The sequence below is a fragment of the Typopeltis vanoorti genome, chromosome 21, assembly GCF_054136105.1.
Source record: "Typopeltis vanoorti isolate ZY-2024b chromosome 21, IOZ_Tvanoo_1.0, whole genome shotgun sequence".
NCBI lineage: Eukaryota > Metazoa > Arthropoda > Arachnida > Uropygi > Thelyphonidae > Typopeltis > Typopeltis vanoorti.
Window position 1 is genome coordinate 148,737 of NC_143569.1, and position 19,078 is coordinate 167,814.

Below are 19,078 nucleotides of genomic sequence, written 5' to 3' on the forward strand. Positions count from 1 at the left end.
ATAAAGCCGCCAACCCCCCTTCTGTGTTGTTTCACGTAACATCAGAGGGGCTCTTCTCACCATCTAAACAAGAGGAGGTGTGGAAACTAATGCTGGCGTTTAACATTCGGCTTTTGTTCCTGCAGGACACACATTTCTTCCACTACATGCACTACAAGGACATCCAGGAACTGAGCCAAAATTACCCCGTTACATCATTTTGTTGCTTCGGCAATAGAAACAGCGCTGGGTTCAAGGTACTTATGCTAGCCCCCTTCCTCGGAGCTTTCCATAACATCCACAGGGATGCTGAAGGGAGTGTTCTCGAGACTGGAAGTACCGGGGCTTAACCACCAGGTTCATCTACATCTAAGCCCCAGCAGATCAAACAACAACACCAAGGTTCTTCCAGTTGCTTTTTATCTATTTGTATGGCGCGATTCATGTCATCCTGATGGTAGACTTCAACTGCGTGGCCGATCCAGACTATGATAAAGTAAGGGGAAATTGCAACTTAGGCACTACTAGGCAACTACAGGTAACTGGAAGTTCACCTCAGGAATCTCCAGTTCACAGATCTGGAGGGCTCACAACCCCTAGCAGACAGGCCAAGGATTCGGCACACCGTTTGACCGCTTCCATCTGTTACCATTCCTTGTTTACAGAGTCGAGGCAATAAAGCAAATTGAAATCAGTTCTATGTTAAACGACTTCCTTATCTAGGACCACAATTGATTATACTCACATACCATCCTTTAGAAGCAGTAGACGTTGGTCCGGGCCCCTGTAAGTTACCATCAGACTTCCCGTTCCTGTTCTTGGCCAAGCTATACCAACTGTCCTCCACCTGGAGCACTGCAGGCTGGGACTGGGACATGTAGGCACAAATGAAATACAACATCAATGAAAATATGGCCAAATGGGGCCAAGAACGTGCCTTCCTCAGAAGATCTCGGCCCCGTGATCTATACAAGTAAAGAAGCTGGTTTGTGAATAGGCAACGCCAAGGCTCTCGATGTCACAATGCCATCCGTGACATTAATCTCGATATTGGAATGGATAGACAGAAATAGGCCGAAGAAAAGAGCATGAAGATCCGACTCCATCTGCGCACCAAAGACAGGCAATCGGCTGCATGTTATATCAGTTGCTACATCAATTTTCCACAGGAGCGAACTATCAACACCATCACTGAAGGTGGATGTACATACACCACAACACTAGACATCCTGAAGGCTTTCTAGAGGTACTCATCATCTCGATCAGGAAAACACTACTTCCAGGATTACTCCTGTTGGAACATTGACTCCTTTCCTGCAAACATCCATGCGGGGTTAGATGCATCAATTACAGTGGCTGAAGTAACATCAGCCTTCAAACAATGCTGAACAAAGAAAGCACTTGGGTCAGACAGACTAGACACAGAACTCTATCGGCAGGTCTGGGATTTCATACTTCTCATTCTCGTTGCAGTCTACAATGACTTCGTTAACACCAGAACACATGCCATGAGAATTTCTGGAATGCAATACTGCCTTCATCCCAAAACCCAACAAGGATCCAGCCAACATCTTCATCAGAGAATTCCTACATCTGGTCAACATCAAGTAGTACTTAATAGCATTGTTGAGTACTCAGTTGAGGCTGTCGACCTCAACCGAGTATTTGACAGCGTTTGGTACTCCTTTCTGTTCAACATCCTGCAGAAAGTCAGGGTCAGCAGTTGACTACTTTCCATGATTAGAGGAAGCTACAACAACAGCTACACTCTCCTCCTCACAACAGACACTTATCCTACCCCATGAACATCCAGAATCGGATCAAGCAATGTTGGCCCCTCAGTCCTCTGCTTTTCGCACTAGCCGTTGAGCCATCCATTCCTATGGCCAGTTAACAACTCACGTGCTGTCAGAGGAATTTCATTACTTTGGAATCACCACGGATGATTCCAAAGTGATAGCTTACTTGGATGACGTGGTGGGCACTCTCAGGGAAAATGGCTCCATATGGAACTTCTTCAGCATCCTGGAGGAGTTCAAAGTGTGAGAGTTAACATCGAACACCGACAAAACCAAGATCAAAACGTATGGAGTCTGGAACCTGCACAATATCCCTATGAGTCTCCCTACAGAAGACCCCGTCACCATCTTGGGGGGGTCACATTTGCAGCGTAGCCTGCCCTCGATGTCGAACATCTCATAAACACTAGATTCAAGAGAGAGTTTCAAGAACTGCACAAATGGACTGCTGTCTCTCACTCCTGCAGGGAGAGAGAGACAGCAGTCCATTTGTGCAGTCATTTGTCCAGCAGTCCATTTGTGATCAAGACCCTCTTATGCTCTATGCACAAGCATGGATTACAAGAGTAAGGATTAGGAAATGCCCGAAGTTGTTCTTGGGAAGTCTATTCCAGGAAGTTGATATCAAGTTCCTTCAACATCTGGTGAAGCTGGGACCTCGGCCTCCCTGTCCTGAACATCAGATACCTAAGTAATACCACTTTCCATCTTAGCAGGATGCTGCGAACTGACCATCCCTGTAGCTATTCTCTGTGGTATTTCTTAGGTTTCAAGCTTCCCCTGTTTGGGATCACAGTCCACCACGGTTCAAAGGTAGATATTATTCTGGAAGACTACTACAGACTCACACATCCTGTTAACACCCGATGAGCAGACTTTTCCAGCTTGTACAACAACTCTGCTCATCGGGTGTTAACACGACCATGATCCAGAACACACAAGACCTGATATGACCACTTCTTCAACATCATTTGATGTTCCAAATTTAGGGATTCACAACAACATCCTCTTGGGCCACTTCTCCAAACATCGAGACTACCCGTCGAGAAAGGACCTGGCATGGAGGATAGCCTATGATCACCTTCCAGTCAACATCAACATCTGGTGGTTCCACAACATCTGGAATCCCCTTTGTGACTTCTGTCAGAATCCAGACACCATAAAGCACTTATTTTACAGGTGTCTTGTATCGAACATTTGGAGGAGGTTAAGCAACATGCTTCGCATCCCCCTCTTACTGCAGGACAAAGTCATTTACCTGCAGTTTGCTTCACCATCCACCAACAGGCAGAGGTTACTGGCATTTATTATTAACGAACATATGTACCATAGCCTGTTTAGCTCAGTGGATGTGGTGTTTGCACACCACAGCGCTTGACCGCAAGAAGGACGATTTGCTTTCAAGTCTAGTCAGTGACTAGACTAAATTTTTTAAGCCTTTCTTTGACCGGATCCCGAGTTAGTCGATCTCTGGCATGGGCAAGCAGATTTTTTCGTCCCATAAACTCAAGAAAATCGACCGTAGAACTCACATTATTTCAGACATTAAATATATTTTGTTATGGTTAGGGACTACGAGATGGGGCACTTGTTGAGCCGTCTCTCTTCACTGCATGCAGCTTAATTAGTGATAGCCTTGGGGCAGTTATCTCTGATTTAGTGGAAATTGAAATTGAACTGCCCGCTCAGTCTCCAAAAGTTAGATAAGGCTAAAACGGCCTCGCCTACTCCCCATAGGAATAAAAGTATTCCCGTATTGGTGCCGTTTTTAAGTACCACATCTGAAAGGCAAGGAAAAAGTTTTCAAACTATGCTAATCTTCCCAGTCTGTTGGATATCTCCCAGATCGTCCTGTACAAATTCTACAGCTTTTTGAACAGATTCCTACATCTAGAAAGACAGAGAGAGAGAGAGAGAGAGGCTTTGGGTGACACCATATTTAACAAGTGCTGTGCTCCTCCTATGCTGTGCACTAACAGAAATAACACCATCATGTTTTGTTTGCTGCTGCTTTAATATCTCCACCTGCAGCAGCATATCCACTCCAAGCCATGTTCCTGGTATTTACATTCCCTATAAGGTTTACTATCTTCCGTGGTCTCCCACCAAGGTAACTCGGACGAAGAACCTAGGCAGCGCAGGCTTACTCGAGGCGATATGCCCTGATTGGGTGGATCACGTGGGCACCGATTTCCTCCGTAGTCCTTTCGATCTTATTAGACAGACAGTTGGCCTGAGTGAATGGAGTAATCATCTAATAGCAGTGAGCTAGCAGGATGAGAATTATGAGCTGAGGCCTTTTTTCTTCTTCTTTCCTGCTCCCCACCTCCTCACCCGTCCTTCTCATCCCTTTCATTTTCCTCTCCTTTCCACCTCTCCGTGTGTGCCAGAGAGATTGTAACTCAGGCTATTGTTGATATGAGAGGAATCTAGAGAAATTTCCCTGGATTCTTGAAATAATTGAAAGAAAATTGACAAATTTCTTTCCCGCAGGCACTCAACTACTCCTGAAGATCCCTCTTCCCCAAGAGCCTTCATCTCCTTGCCTTATATCAGCTCTCTTTCACCAAAACTGGCCAAGATTCTCAAGAAATTTAACTTCAAAACTTGCTTCACTACGCTTCCAAAACTTCTTTCATTACTTAGCAAACATAAACAGAAACATCTTCCTACTCAGTTTCCAGGAGTGTACAAGATTTTGTGTGATTGTGGAAAGCCATACTATGGGCAGACTGCCAAATCCATCCTTCTACGTTTGGATGAACACCGTAGAGATATCTCCTATAACAGGACTAGAGCTAGCGCTCTCTCTAGCCACGTTCTCTTTTCAGCTAACTCAGACGAAGGCCGCCAACACATTGTAAACTGGACTCAAACGTCTAACATCCATGTGTGCTACGATGAACTCGAAAGAAAGATTGTCGAATCCAGGGAAATTTCTCTAGATTCCTCTCATATCAACAACAGCCTGAGTTACAATCTCTCTGATGCACACGTTGCTTCTGTTCAGTACTGCCGCACTCGCGATAGCGCGTAGTATACGTTCGTTTGGAACTCATACTCGCATTTGTTTTTCAAACACGATACTGTCTTTTTATACTTGTTCTGTTATTACAATTTTAAGTCTCTGTAATTTTTTATATATTTCTTTGATTGTGATACCTGAGGATGTTGATCTATTCAACGAAACTAGTAAACTAGTAGTATCTTTATAAATATATCTTGTCATCTTTTTATCTCTCGGTATTAGTCGTTAAAGATTTTTCATATATATGACAGAATGATCATTGACTCGGTTAACATACAAACTTTTATGAAGAATTAAATGACTAGAACCGAGATTTAAGTAAAAAGGTTTTAATATAAACGCACTACTAGTTTCGGCCTGTAACAGCCTTCTTCAGGTGACATTATAAAAGAAAAAACACTAAACATTGAGGGTTAAAAGACTATGAACAACACACAGTCTTTATACATAATTAGCATAAAAACGTTGCATAAAAAAAAATATATATATAAAAAAAATATATATATATATATATATATTTTTTTATTTTATTTTTTTATTTTATTATTTTTTTATTTATTTATTATTTTTTTTTTTATATATATATATCTATAGACGGTAGAGGACGTCTGTTAGCTAGGTTTAGAATACCTATAAGGAATGATAGCGATGTCGTCCAATATCCGGTTGGTAAAAGTGTAATTCTTATAATTTTATTTTATCATTTAAATTGTAAAAATGTTTTTTTTTCTTCCCATAATTCTCGCTAGGAAAATTATGAGGAATTGGATTTCAGATTCTGCATATCGTACTCATGTTAAATTCCCATGCCACTCTCTGTTGTCTTTTCTCTCATCAATATATGCAAGTTGATGAAGAAAGAAAGTATTATTCAGAATCATTCTTGTTAATAAACCAGAGGGTATATTTATGCAGGAAATTTAGATTTATGGAATGGTAAAGTTTCTTAATACAGAAAATTTGGAGCGTGAAGATGGAAATATTACTAGTTGATTATTATTATTATTTTGTTTGCACGTTAATAGTTATATAAATAACGATAATTCAATGAAAGAATCAATTCCCGTAAAGAAGCTTTTACTTCGAAAGTATTTCGTAAATCTCATTTTGTTTTGTTATTTTTTTTATAAAAATAAAAAAGTTCCGCAGATCTCATCACGTGGCCAGCATTTCAAGATTTGTTTACTCGTTGAATATTAGCATTGATAAAGGAAACATATGCAAGAATTACTGTAACTTTAATGAGCATAACTGACATAAAAAACTCGTAATACCGAAATGCACACGGACCTTATTTTTCTAAACATTGTATTGCGCAGAATTAGGCTTACTTTTTTTCTTTTTTTTTTTTTAATGAATTATATGGTAAACGGTTATTTCACCTTGACAGTGAGTAAATTCAACCTTATTGCCTTAAAAATAACGTATCACAGAAATAATTAAATAGCAATTACTTAAAAAAAAAAATTAAAGCGCAGTTTTGTGTTCTGTATGTGTATGCTTTTCGGTTTCGACAAGATACTTGAAATCATTGCGTTTTGTAATTGATTTCATTAGTTAATCCATAAATAGAAACCGAATGAAATGTATAGTGTTGATTGCCCCCTCTCTCTTCATTAGTTCACAGAGAATATTCTACCATTGTTTTCCTACAAAATTCAGCCCAATTATAAATTTACATGTATATCACAGTAATGAAATTTTAATAATATGTAGATATTTCGTGTTAAGACATCATCAGTACGGTTATTACAAACCAAAAAAAATACATTCTAGTATTATCGAATGTGATTCCTAGTATTGTTTCTAATCACTGTACTGATGATGTCTTAATATACTTAAGACGAAATATCTACATATTATTAAAATTTCTTTACTGTGATATACATGTAACTTTATAATTCTATTGAATTTTGTCAGAAAACAATGGTAGAACATTCTCTGTGAACTATTGAAGAGGGAGGGGGCAATCACACGATACATTTCATTCGGTTTCTTCTTATGGATTAACTAAAGAAATCAATTACAAAATGATGTCTTAAGATACTTAAGATGAAATATCTACATATTATTAAAACTTAATTACTGTCGTGTGTGAATTTATAGTTATGAACATTTATAGTTATGAATACTCCACACTTTTCATTATATAATAGAATAAAATTCAGCCTGTCTTAATTGTTGCTTGCTTTTTAACTACCATGTAATATATTTTTGACTGCTTTTTCATTATTATGAAATTTCCAGAATTTAGTTCTAATTTTGGAATATTATTATTATTATTATTATTACTATTATTACTCAGGCCTCCAAGGAGTCAAACTTGTAGCCCTGAATCATTGCGAGAGTCTTTCCTAGGAAACACAAGTCTATCACGACTCATTGTGGGAGATCCCGCCTAGTAAACACAAAGTCTATCATACCACTCCTTAAACTCATTGACCGCTCTCACTACTATCAGGCAGTGCATTCCACTGTTCAGCCACCCTACATGCAAAGAAATCCTCTGCATGGAAATGCTCACAGTTTCCTTTTGTAACTTCCAGGGATAGTCCCTTGTCATCACTCCTTCCCACTGTTCAACCAAGCGAAAGAACTCCCCAGTGTCAGCCCTGTAACCACCTCTCAACACTTTAAAAGTCTCAATCATATCACCTCTCCATTTTCTATCCACCAAACTGTGCAGTCCACATTCCCTCAGCCGATCCTCATAACTAACATTGTACAGTCCTGAAACCATCTTTGTTATCTGCCTCTGTACCTTTTCCACTGTTAATTTATCCCCTTCAAATTCTGGGAACCAAATCTGAGAACAATAGTCTAAGTGTGGTCTGATCAAGGTCTTATACAACGGAATGATAACTCTTTTATCTCTGCAGGTCAGCGTCCTTATTATTGCAGCAATCCTCCGTGTTATTTCACCACCTTTGCAACATGTCCCTTGAATTTCAGGTTTCTATCAATCATCAACCCCAGATCTCTTGTCTCAAGAGATCTGGGGTTGATCATATTGCTTTGCAGAAATGATTTATTTCCTATTTGGTTGTTCATTCTGAATAATAATGATAGTGTATCAGTATTTATGTACTCTAAACCATCAGACATAATTGTCTTCTCTTCACTGCAAGTTTTCTGAAATTTTGACTAGGTATTAAATGTAGATGGTTTTATTAAAACATTTACTAGTTCGTGCATGTGTGTGTGTGCGCGCATGCGCACGCACACACACACACACACACACACACACGTAATCCTCGCCACCGATCTATAAAAACCAGTAGAACAACAGTTCTGTATTTACGCAATTTGTTAAGAGAAAAAGAAGCAGCCTGTAAATGTTACTTGAGCAGCTGTTGAATTGTAATACCTCGAAGAAAATAGTTTGAGGAAAGATGGTTCAAAAGAATCATAAGTTGGAATAAAATAGTAGGACTCAAGGTTGCTTTACCATATTTGAGCAGTATATGCATATCCACCGACTACTTATGTTTCTATAGATCCAGAGGAATGAAGATAGTCACTTCAGCAGAACAGTACCCACTCACCATAAATCTTGTCTAGGAACCAAATATGGAACTCTTTTATGCCATTTTGGGCAGCAGTAAGTAGAGTCACAGCTAATGCCAAGTGATGAAATTTATTTGTCCCTGAAGACATTCACAAAGATTCATGCCCATGGTGGTGGGATTCGAACCTAGTCTGTTGGTTATAGAGTGGATGTACTATCATACTTGAATCTTAATATAAATAATGAAATTAATATGATCGTGATCCATAAAAAAAAACATGATCTATGAACTGTGCATGCAAAAATAAATACTCAAAATATTTAACGTTCTATATTGATTTATACTATCTTGATATGAAGATTTTTGCATTTAAGGGATCTGAATTATAAAGCATTGATCCCAGAGGAGTATTTTAAAAAATAAGGATGCATTCCTTTCCATGTTCAAATCCTAACTTTATCGCATATCCCATGACAAACTGATTCATTATCCTAGTGGTTATTGTATGTCTTCTACTAAATCAAAGAGGGAGATAGATATTAGATATCTGTTATTGTTTTATATCAATGATATAAAATATCACTATCAATGATATTTTGAAACTTGAATTACTATTGGTTCTCATCAAAGACTTTGTAGTGTCAAAATTCCTTTTTAAGGTATTACAACAGGAAGTTGTATTTTACATAAATAAACCCATGTTAATTCATGGACACTACATCAATGCATCGCCAACAAACTAAAACTGTATAACTCTATATTCCCCCCCCTCCTAATAATAATACATGGAGGCTTCCAAAAATCCATAAACAAAATATGCCATTATGTCCCATTGCAGATGTCACTGATTCACCAACATACAAATCAGCCAAGGTGCACACAATATACTGGCAACACACCTTCAGTCACCAAAAAAAATTCAGTCACTTTAAAGCCAGTATAGAAAACCTTCACTCCAACACACTGACATAATTGTCAGCATTGAAGTCTCCTCTCTTTCACTAATATCCCACTCAAAGACACATTAGACCTCACTAAGCTATATTTGCCCCGTTTCAGTTCACCATGAACTCTGGCTATTTCGTGTGGTAAGGAAAATTCCACAAACAGATGGGGACAGGCACGGGTTCTCCACTCTTGGCCAACTTTTTCATGGAGATCTTTGAAGAAAAGGCCTTAAATTCTTCCCTGCATAAACCCACTGGCTATGTTATGTAAATGATGCGTTCCCCATTTGGCCACATAGCCTGGATATGTTTAACATTTTCTAAACAATCAAAACCTCAGGATTCAGTTTACCTGAGAAAAGGAAAACAATAACTGTCTCCCATTCCTAGACACTGATTACATGCTGTTTGGTGGATCCCTGCATTCTTGGTTTACAGAAAATCCACCAATACTGGTAGATACATTCACTATCAGTCAACCCCCCTACCCCCAAGTAATATGCAATTATAAAAACCCCTTATAATGACAAAATTAATCAGCTCTGATAGTAGTCCCCTAACTACTAAACTTGACCATATTCTCAACCTTTCTTAGCCATTTGCTGCAACCCACACAAAATCCAAAAAATATTAAAACCCTGTAAGTGCAGTTCACACTCCTCTTCCCTTTCAGAGCAGAGATTACACAAAATCTATCACCATTCTATATATCTGGAGCACATCTGAGAAATTAACAAAAATCATAAAGAAATACAACCTTACAACTGCTTACAGACTACTTAAAAAATTGGCATACCTTATCTGCCAAAGATCATCCACATTCCTTAGTGTTTACCATCTACCAAGTGTTTACCAGGCCCCTTATAGTTGCAAACTGTTGTACTATGTCCAAACAGGTAGGACATCCACTCTGGACTTGCTGGCCATGCTTTGGACAATCACCACAGGATAGGCTGGAAGAAGGCCGCTTTGTTGTATCATAGCAAATACAAATATGAGATTCTATTCTTTGAATTTGCCTTAATTCTGAGAAACTTTCCAAACTTCAACAAATTTGGGTGCATGAAACTGCCCCAAATTTAGGAATCATTCATTCTCAGATCTTCAGACAAATTTAGCCTGATGTTGGCTCCATATAGGACTCAGTTAGTGCCTACATGCACATTATAATTCTTTTGTAATCCCTGATAATGGCAGTATAATATTGCTGAAATGTAGGAAAGTATTAACCTCCCTACTGGCCAAGGTGGATGAAATAGCAAGACCAAAGCACTTCTTAACGGGTGTTACAGAATCGTATACAGATTTAGCTTGACATCTATACATGTCATGGCCAGTTGGGGGGTTAATCAGAGTTATTATAATTAATATTTAGTATGTGTTGTTATTTCCTGAAAAATAATAGTTACAATGTTAAGGCATTATGGAATCACCCAATACTCAGGATGTTTGCCTACCAAAAGATTTCTCAAATGTAAAAGAGGAATAATTGAGTGCACTTTCCTTAGCAAAACTATCGATGTGATTATTATTATTATTATCATTTTTTTTTTTATGATAATCCCATATAAAGAGGTTGAGTAACCTATAGCACTTTAGCACCATGGGAGGTATGAAGGAATGTGTTCATATTTAGTTTGGAGAGCTGTGGATTGTGTTTCTTGTGATAAACATAAGATTGGAGACTTCCAGAGGGCAGCAGTTGAGATAAATTAGGAGGAGAAATTTGTTCTGCAAGTTTGGAGTTGCATTGTGAAGGAGGTGTTGAGTGATAACTACACATCTCAACTGATTTAAGAGGATAGAAGAATTATTGATGCCAGTTCAAATGAACAGTGGCTGTGATAGTATTTATAGAAGATTCAACTAGTAGAAACTGCATGCATGTATGAAAGTGGATGGAGTGAATTGGTGAGAGGTGAGTTGTTAATCAGTCTATGTCACACTTCTAAAATTTTTTTTTTTTCACTTTCCTTCTCATCTTTAAATTTTGTTTCATCTGTTAATAAATTTATTTCTTCATTTAAAGCAGCAAAACTATTTCATATATCTAAAATAAAACTAACTAAATACTGTAACAAATTATTCATCATCATGAATGATGAGTGGATGAATAATGAACCATGCACTCACTGCCTGTTGGTGTTTGTTGCTTCCTTCACTATCTTCTTCCACCTTTCTTTGTTGTACGATCAACAAATTATTTGCTAACAACAAATCCATATCAGGATCTTGTAGAGAGTTACTAGTAGCATTTATTTGTTGTAAAATTTTGTCCTATACAACTGTTAAAATTGCTGTTTTAGAATTGTCAAATATTCAGCCAATGATGAGCTCTCTAATTTAGAAATATGTTTTTCATGAGGAGAAATGGATAGTTCAAGTAATGCCTCTTTAATTTGTTTATATCCACATTTGAAAGATATATAGCATCAGCTCTTGCAGACCACCTTGCTTCACTTAGTCTTTTAACCCCCCAACCGGCCAGGATGTCTATAGAAGTCCAGCTAAATCTAGGTACGATGCATGCTATCTGTTGAAGGAACATGGATAAGAAGTGCAATTTGCCCATGTCCATTAGAAGGTGTGATAATCCCTCACGCTGAAGAGAACACTTAATCAGATTATCTCACGCTCATAACTGCGTCTCAGTTGCCAATAACAAGAAATGCAGTTCCTTGTTCTATGCTGGGTAACTGAATCATAGTTATATTGGATAAACTAAAATATAGAAATTATTTTTATTTTCTCTTTTTATTGTACAAAGCAATTTTTAATGCCTGGACAAAATAAAGATCCTTGCATAGTTTCTTCACTTAAATATTGCCTTACCTTGGAGAACCAATTTCATTTTTTTTTTTTTTTTTTTGCTAATTTTTTCTAATCGCTTACTCCACAAAACATTTTCTTTGTTCTCAAAGAAATTAATTCACGATAATTATTTGAAATATTATTTAAAAAAAAAACTGCTGCCAACATTCGAGATCATGTTATATTTTTGTTCAAAATCATGTTTCGATGAATACTTCACAGATTTCTTGAATATATTGTAATCTACTGTTCTTTGCACTTTTACCTTCTTGGTTTCCCATATAATTGGTCATTACAAAATGAAATTAACGGTTATGATTTAAATTGATATGTATATATTTTCTGCTAGTTCAGATATTCTCCAATTTTATAATTAATATATGTTATTATTATTATTATTATTCAGGCCTCCAAGGAGTCAAAAGACTCATCGAGGGAGGTCCTTCCTAAGACATAAAGTCTGTCAAGACTCATCGAGGGGAGGTCCCCCCCTGAGAAACACAAAGTCTATCATACCACTCTTTAAACTCACTGACCGTTCTCGCTCCCACCAATCCATCAGGCAATGCATTCCACGGCTCAACCACCCTCCACACAAAGAAACCACTCCTTACCCTCTTGCTCACAGTTTTCTTTCGTAACTTCCAGGGATGGCCTCTTGTCATCACTCCTTCCCGCTGTTCAACCAAGCGAAAGAACTCCCCAGTGTCAACCCTGTAACCACCTCTCAACAGTTTAAAAGTCTCAATCATATCATCTCTCCTTCTTCTATCCACCAAACTCTGCAGTCCACATTCTCTCAGCCGATCCTCATAACTATCCTTGTACAGTCCTGAAACCATCTTTGTCATCCGTCTTTGTATCCTTTCCACAGTTAATTTATCCCCTTCAAATCCTGGGGACCAAATCTGAGAACAATAGTCCAAGTGTGGTCTGATCAGAGACTTATACAATGGAATGATAACCCTCTTATCTCTGCAGGTCAGTGTCCTTCTCATAATAGCAGCAATCCTCTGTGTTACCTTCACCACCTTTGCAATATGTCCCCTAAACTTCAGGTTTCTATCAATCATCAGCCCCAGATCTCTTGTCTCCCCTACTTCCTCCAGTATAACTCCTCCCATAGAGTATGCAGCATCCCATCGATGTTTCCCAAACCTCAAGACCTTACATTTTGCTGCATTAAACTGATACCCCCATTCATTTGCCCATCTATCTAGCTTATTTAAATCCTCTTGCAGGGCTACCACATCTGCACTATTACTAATAATCCTTCCCAGCTTCGCATCTTCGCATCGAATAATTAATTAATATATATATTAATTTAAACATATATTAATTAATATATATATATGTGTGTGTGTGTGTGTGTGTTTAAATTATGAAGTTTTGTATTAAAAATTTCCGCTACAGAAGTTCGATGAATCAAAAATAATATTGTCATATTTCTTTTTCTTGTGTGGGAGAAAAACGGTAAAATGTCATGCTTATAATTGTATCAGATGTTATAATGGCAAAAATAGTAAGAAAAAAAATTATTTTTACTTTCTTTTCAAAACACAAAGAAAGAACATTGTAAATTCACCCAATGAAAAAGAAAATACTTCATATTTTTCTTGTGTTATCTGTACTTTGTACTACAAGAAAAAAGAAGAAATCACTGCCCATAAGATGTAGAATACAAGAGGGCAAAAATCTGTAGATTGATTACATTATAACTAATAGAGAAATCATGTCAGAAAAAATTATTTATGTAAGAGTTCTAATCCTTTCTTTTAGAGTTACACGGTGATCAGCATTCATTTTAAAAATTTATGGAATTTACAACTGTGTTAGAAAAACTTTTTAATATCCTGACATTTTGATCTTCACATCAAGATCAGCATCTGGAGCATACATCAATATACAAGAGAAGCTGAATTACATTATTAACTATAAGCTAAAGAAACAATGATTTGATCACATGTTATTCTACTGACATGACCTCTGTTGGGAAAAAAAGATACATCAAGCTAAATTCTGTTTACATTGACAGGAATAAACATTCTTTCAGATGGTTTTCTTTCAGAAACAATGATGTCCTATTTTTAGTAATATAATTCTTATTTTTGCTTTTAAGATACTGGATTTTCTACAGTCCTATTTATAGTTGTTCTTAGTGAGGAACGTTCTGTCAGTCGAATATATACCTTCCATATGGTTGGGATTTTTAGACCATCATTATTCTTCAGATTGGGTTGTTGATAATAATCTCACTTGCTTCCTTAAATTTCCGTTCATGCCATGTTTTAGTGCGATGTAGACAGCTAGTGCTTTTCCAGTCAACTCTGTAAGGAATTCAGGGCATGATCAGAAAGGCCTGCTTCACCATAATTATTATATTTAATATGTCGTTTATGTTCTTTTTGTATGATAGGAATTGTGCATCCTGTTTCTCCTATATATGGTGTGTTGCAAGGTAAATGTGGCTATGTGTTTGTATCAGCTACTTCTCTGTCTGCATAAGGTTTTTATTCGTTAATTCTTGTGAATGGGACTCTATTAAATCAATGACATCATTTTCATTGATGTCCAATTGCAGTGCATTGCCACTATCCACCACAGCTTTTCTGGCTTCTGCAGTATCTTCTTCTACTGTGAAGCCATGAAAATCATCACAGAATTGAGGGCACAGTTTGTTCCACACCCCTTTCATTGTTGATTGCTTTACTTCCTCCCAAGAATCACCAATGTTTTTGATGCTATCATAGATGTTATAATTCTTCCAGAACTCTCTCAAGGTCATCACATCATCTTCCGTAGCTCTGACTGCTTGCGGGAATGTATTCCTTAAGTAATAAGTATTAAATTCAGAAATGACTCCTTGATCTATTGGCTGTAGTAATGATGTAGTGTTGGATGGTAAAAATATGACCTTTACATTAGGGTGAAGGTCATCTAAAGATGTTGAATGTCCTGGAGGTCCAGCACAAGCAGAATTTTAAAAAGGATTTTCTTTTCCAAACAACTTGCAGTGGACTTACACTTTGGAGGCATGGTCATAAGGGTAATCACAGACTCACAAAATTGAATAAAAAAGTTACACTGAAAGTGATGCTGTGCGTAAGCGACCATATAAACAATGACACTAGCCACTAGTGTAAAGATGCTGTGCCAATGAACTGTTTACTCCATGTGGGTTTGTTTGCATGTGCTGATGAAACATCATCATCATCAAATTCCTGCCATGTACTCTCAAGGGGTGTACATGATATGATAGTACTACATGAAAAAATTACATCATTACTAACTTCCTATCTACAATTTTCCTCCAAATCAGTCTGTTAATTGTCAAGACTCCAACATTATCAGATCTTATATTTCTGTCGTCTAAAGCACTTTGTACCATATCAATCCACCTATATCTTGGTCTTCCTCTGGGTTGTTTTCCTGCCAACCTGGCAGAGAACACTTGTTTTGCATTCATATTCAATTTCTGCTTCATCTGATCCATTTTTAGAAAACCCACTCACACGGACAGATACCTTCATGCTTCTTCCCATCACTACCCTCCATAAAAGTTTGGTATTATTTCAACCCTGGCACATCGTGCCAGATCTTTATTAACAGATGAAGCAGAAATTGAACATGAACTCAATTTTCTTAAAAAGTCTTTCATTAACAATGGATTCTCTCTTAAAAAGATTAATAAATTTCTCTCTGTCCATCACTCAACTGCTCTTGAAGATTCTTCTCCACAAAGAGGTTTTATTTCGTTACTATACATCAGCTCTCTCTCCCCGAAACTGGCAAAAATGTTTCAGAAATTCAGCATTAGAACTTGCTTCACTACATTCCCTAAACTTCGCTCCATACTAAATAGACCTAAAATGAAACATCTTCCTACTCAGTATCCAGGAGTCTATAAAATTTTGTGTGATTGTCGCAAGCCATATTACAGCCAAACAGCTAAATCCATCCTTTTACGCATGGAGGAACATCAAAGAGACATTTCTTACAACAGAACCAGAGCCATCTCTCTCTCTCTCTCTCTCTCTCTCTCTCTCTCGCCACGTTCTCTTCTCCATCAATGCAGATGATGGCCACCAACACTTCGTTGATTGGCAAAAAATCTCTAATATCCATGTGTGCTATGATGAACTGGAAAGAAGAATAATTGAATCTAAAGAAATATCACTTGATTCATCTCATATTAATAATAACAGCCTTAGCTATAATATTTCTGATGTGCACATTGCCACTGTCCAATACTGGCGCATTAATGCCAGCTCACGCACGTAGTCAACTTCATTTGGAACTCTAGCATGCATTCCTTTTAAATGTACTTGTTTCATACTAAATCTGTTAATGTATTTTTTCATGTGTCTGTTATTCTTTATTTTATTCTTTGCCAATGATACCTGAAGAAGTTGTATTTCAACGAAACTAGTTGTATCTTAACAATAAATTTGTCATTCTCGGTATAAAGTGTCATTTAATTTCCTTTTTTATATGCAGTTCTGCCGAGTAAATAATGAACATTAATATATATATATATATATGTGAAAATTGATAAAAATAGAAAGGAAAAAATATCACCTTAGCCGACTCATCGTGCATCATGAAAAACATAGGTTTGAAAATAACTTTTTGTGGGTGGGAGCAGCATAAATCCTGCATGTATCCTTTCCTCACAAAGTCTTCATGTGGTTGGCTGCTACCCAGATGATCACTTCATATCATACTTATAAACTGGAGGAAAATGCAACACCTCATTCACAGTTACATCTTCTGATATGATCTAAGACTAAGATCCATTTCTCGTATGCCTTCTGTTCAGTGGTGAGCTATAAGGGGCTTGCACGAGCCGTTTGTTAAATTTTTCTCAAATTTGCAAGCCCCTTGTTCATCTTGTTTAATAATCTTGTAGAACTACAAAATACCACCGTGGAATGTATATATGCTACTATAATTGCTACTTTAAATTCATATGGATTTTCTGATAACTATATAAAAAAATTATTTCATTGCATTTTGTTCTGATGGAGCTAGTGTAATGTTAGGAAACAAATCAGGTGTTGCAATCAAACTTCTACAAAAATTTCTCAACTTTGTGATTTGGCATTGTGCTCATCGTTTACACTTAGCATTAGACGATTCGATAAAAAACATTAAAGAAATAAATCATTTTGAAATATTTATGGATAAATTATATGCTGTTTATCATTAATCACCAAAAAATCAACGAGAATTACCATATTTCCTGGTGTATAAGACGGACTTTTTTACCTTAAAAATTCATCTTAAAAATGGGGTGCATCTTATATAATGAAGGTAAAGATTGTTTCCTCTTTTCAAAGTCATACGCACACCCTTTTATGTTCCAAGATCTTTGTAGGCAGTTAATGATGCAATCAAATTGATGCGTGACCTTCACGTGACTTCTAGCGCATCATTGGGTAAGAACGGAGAGTCCCTATTCAAGTTTCATAATATTTTATCTGAGTAATCAGTTACCGTTTTTTTAAAAATTATACTTTAAAGTTTAGGTTTTTTCCAGAAAATTGTATTAAATTTCTTGGGTGCGTCTTATACACCGGAAAATACGCTAAATACAATTGCAAAAGACCTTGGTTTCGAAATTTTAAAGATCGGCATGTGTTTGGACCACGATGGGTAGCTTGCAGTTTACGAACGGCTCTTGCTTTGTGGAGAAATTACCCTGTTTTATACAAGCATTTTGCATTGAATGATAAATCTAAGGGTTTTTTAAACTGACTTCTCAATTTGGAATTTTTAAACAATCTAGCATTAATGATTGATATCCTATGGGAATTATCATATCTGCCAGAAGCTCTACAAAGTTGCAATATAAGTAATATAAAGGCTAAGTTAGGTTTTTTTTTTTTTTTTTTTTTTTTTTTTTTGCACGATGCAAGCCCTTTGTTAAAATTTCAATAGCTCACCACTGTTTCTGTTACATACTGCCTAAGGCAGTTATTCATCATGACTAAAGAAATTTATATTCTTTATTCCTACATGCTAACCCTTCATTCCAGTCTATATTACCATACGATCACCCTTCCATTGTTCATTAACTCAGTTGCCTATACATTTCATCACCAACTTCCACATTCTTTGGCCTATAGCAACATCCAGCTAAATATCGTCTTGTCACCTACCACCTCATACTATACTACCGTAAAACCACTACTACTGTTTCTCCCTCTCTTTCGTCTTCACCTTGTGCAGATGTGATTCCCATGCTATTACAACCACTCCGCCTCCCTTCTTGTCCTGTGTTTTCGTGAAAAACATTGTTGCTCACCACTGTTTCTGTTACATACTGCCTAAGGCAGTTATTCATCATGACTAAAGAAATTTATATTCTTTATTCCTACATGCTAACCCTTCATTCCAGTCTATATTACCATACGATCACCCTTCCATTGTTCATTAACTCAGTTGCCTATACATTTCATCACCAACTTCCACATTCTTTGGCCTATAGCAACATCCAGCTAAATATCGTCTTGTCACCTACCACCTCATACTATACTACCGTAAAACCACTACTACTGTTTCTCCCTCTCTTTCGTCTTCACCTTGTGCAGATGTGATTCCCATGCTATTACAACCACTCCGCCTCCCTTCTTGTCCTGTGTTTTCGTGAAAAACATTGTGCCCATCCATTTCAATTCCTGTCATCCAACTTAGTCAATGAAATATTGTCTCCCTCATTTCTGGATGCTCTTGGAATTTATTAACATATATTCATTTTTTGGTATATAATCAGTCATGATCATGCCACCTCTCAGATGTGAGTTCTCTACATCTGTCCACCTCCATTCACCCTTATCAATACTTATCCCATATCTTCTCACAGTTGACCAGCTGACTTACCAAATCCATTTTAATGCACCAATGAACAACTTGATCCTTTCCTCGAATTTATTTCACACATTTACAGTTAAACTGTACCCCTTTCTTCTCACAGCTCTGCCTACATACCATTCAATGATGCTT

At 37.1% G+C, this 19,078-nt stretch overlaps 1 protein-coding gene across 1 annotated transcript in view; it reads left to right on the forward strand.

Moving 5' to 3' along the window:
• Positions 1–5,447: 5,447 nt before the first annotated feature.
• The window catches only part of LOC150094595 (uncharacterized), a 43,984-nt gene continuing 30,353 nt past the window's right edge, over positions 5,448–19,078 (forward strand). Inside the window, exon 1 of the mRNA XM_090411695.1 lies at positions 5,448–5,471. The gene's annotated coding sequence lies outside the window, so the exon portion shown is untranslated. The remainder of the gene's footprint in view (positions 5,472–19,078) is intronic.